The following is a 3,356-nucleotide window of genomic DNA, read 5'->3' on the forward strand; positions in this document are numbered from 1 at the left end:
TTCCTTCCACTGAGATAGGATGTGAAAGTGCAGAGTAAAAATAATGACAATAGTTAAGAAACAGGCATAAAATTTACAACAATGACAAACTCTGTCAAAATATTTTCTAAAGCTGGTGTCTCACTAGCCAATTCAAATTGACAGTGGTCTCATAAGTCACACTGTTGTTGCTAAAACCTTGCCCTCTTCTGGCAGAGGTGTGTTAAACTCATTGATTAAGAATGGAAGAGCAGATTAAACAACTGCTGAAATAAAAACAGGAACACATACTGTAATTCCTGAAGTGACTTTCATCTGTGAATGTGTGTAATGTGTATTTATTCTGTTTGGACTTGCAGTGCAAAGTATATTTATATGCAAAACTTCAATAAACTCAAGTTTATATTTAAAACACAGATATGCTCCTATACAGCTTTATTTTATTATAAGATTTTAGATAAAGCACAGAAAAAAAGCAGTTAATACATTACAGCCTTACATCATGTCGAGACACCAGCAATGATTTTCTCCAAAACAAAACAACAATAATAATACAGTGATAACACCAGACATGTTTTAGTTCCATATTCTGTTTTAGAATATGTATGCACTTACCTTCAGCCCATTTACATAAGATAATTAATTGTCTTCAATATAATTCAAAATTTTGCATCAAGGACATTTCAAGTCATGGTGTTGATTTTTTTGTCACACTTTATTTTAAGGTTTAATTCTTACTATTAACTAATTATTAACTATGACTTTTGCATCAGTAAACTCCTATATTGCTGCTTATCAATAGTATAAAATAGTTTTAATAGGTTTGGGGTCGGATTAAGGGTTCTAGAATGTGGTCATGCAGAATAAGGCATACTTTATAACTACTAATAAACAGCCAATAGCTAATAATATGCATGCTGGTTAATAGTGATTTTTTTCCCTTAGTAAATTTGGCTAAATCAGATTCATGGGTGTGTGTTGGGAGAGATGTCAAAAGACAGTGATTCAGCTAATGCATTAAATGTAAATAGGCAGTAACCTGCAGGAAGCTGGATGTTTATCGTGAACACACATTTACTGCAGTATAGCATTAACCTACAAACATGAACTGTTTATGATTGTCTATATAGCATTACATCCATCATACATTCAAAGGTAGAAAAATATTTGTGCAATCTCATTCCAGCATTTTTGGACAATCTGCTCACCACTCGACCGTTATATTTAATTTTTGTTTAGTTTTTGCCAGATTGTATAGATTTATATAAAATTGCACATATACAAATTACCATGAGGTATCAACCTTAAATGCTATTTAACTGGACAAAAATAAAATAATAAATTTAATCATAATATGCATACACAACACAATTCAGACAATTCAACTTAAGTTTTTCTTTATACAAGCACTGCATGATATAATTTATTGATTACAATTGTTTAGTTGTAATACAGATAGTCTGAAATTTGATTGGATTTGACTGGATGCTAAAAAAGCAATAAAAGCACTAAAACTTGTTTTCTAAATACTGTCCAATAATATTTTGTCCTTAACATTTTATTTTCTAAACTTCATCATCATAAACAGTATAATGCTTTTAGCATTTTAGCTCTAAACGTTATTTATAAAAATCAGTAAAAGAAATTTTGTGTTTCAAAAAAGTATTACACTGAGTATTTTTTTTTTTTTTTACTATTGTTAATATCATTATGAATTCATCTTTAGTTTGTTGCCCACACTGCTTCAAGCAACGGAGGATGGAGGATGGACTCCCCCTGGTGTTTTAGCCACAGTTTTTTACCACTGTTGGTGTATTCAGCTTTTTATTTTATTTATTTATTTGGAGCAGTATGCATTATTAAACAAATGTCAATTGAACGTATTTGATGGAGGTTTGTATAGACAGCCACATCAGTTTGTCGATGCAATTCTGGATTCCTAAAACAGCAGAGTTGTTATAAAGTTATAAAGCAGGTGTCCCAACATCCGGGTGGTCCTTATGTCCTGTTGTCTTCCACATGATCACAGGATGCAGGCCTGAGTCAGTTCCAAATGTTGTAAGAGTTAGAATTTTTTAAACAAGCTATATAAACACACATAACCACAACAGCACACAAAGATACTTCGTGTTCCAGTAAACTGAGATGCGTGTGCTGCTGACCCATCACCCAAATTGACAGTTTGACGGCAGACTAACATTGTGTCAAAAAGCATTCATGCTTGGATTGTTTTTTGAAGAAATGCATACTGGAGACAGGTCAAATACTAAGATGATTCAAGTCAACTAGTCAATAATGGCATTGTTTGATTTAAATATATTTCTAAATTTCTTGAATAGCCTACACTGACTTTCTCCCAGAGGAAGGTCGAGCTCTGAATTGCTGTTAACTTCTATTATATTCAAGACTGTGGAAAATAGGTTTTGTGTATTTATTGTTAATATAAACACAACTTTAACTGAGTTTTGCACCTGTTTTGGGATGCATTAGCTTAGCCATACTTTAGTGACATTTTATACAGTTAATTTTCCTATTGACTGATTTCTATGGCATTAAAAATAAATAAATAAACCTGTCAGTCAAATAGCCTTTTTAGTTCACATATAAATACAAAAGGCTTGCTCTATTAATTTACCTCATTTTTAAAATTTCCCATCTGCAGATCGGCTGAAAATCTGAATTCAAAATCATATTGATGATTTCCCATCACAAATCAGTTGCCATGTTAGGTTATTGTTATGAAAATAATAATAACAACAACAATAATATTAATACTGTAGTGCATGGCAGTTATTCTTGTAATAACAAACCTAATTATGATTATGCCATCTATAAAGTAGGTGTGAGCTCTACTTTATTTTGATTTTTTTTTCCGTTCTGTATTATATGTGCATTTTTATGGGTAACTATACCGATAAACGAAAATCAATTTCAAAAAGTGCTGTGGGCACATTACCAAATTATTTGGTGATGATTCCATAAGAAGATATGAAATTCAGGGTTCACTTAACATACAGAACACTTCAGAAAGCACTGAACTTTAAAAACTGTTATAAGTATACAGAGACAGAAATGTCCAAGTGTCTGACCTGAAGCAATCCTTGAATATTTGACTATTTTTGTATCTGATTGGTTATCTGTTTCAAAAAAGAAGTTTTCAAAATCATAATGAAATAAAGTAAAATATAAAATAAAAGTCTAAATTATGAAAAATAATTTAGACCTATAAAAAATTGCTATCAAGTATATTTACATTTGCAATAAACACATATATGAAAAAAAAAACGTTTTAACTGCAGTAATTTCTGTCGATTAAACGTTACAGTTTGCTGTACTAGAAATTTACAAAGACATTCTATTATTATTATTATTATTAT

This window comes from Garra rufa, chromosome 21 (assembly GCF_049309525.1).
Source record: "Garra rufa chromosome 21, GarRuf1.0, whole genome shotgun sequence".
Lineage (NCBI taxonomy): Eukaryota > Metazoa > Chordata > Actinopteri > Cypriniformes > Cyprinidae > Garra > Garra rufa.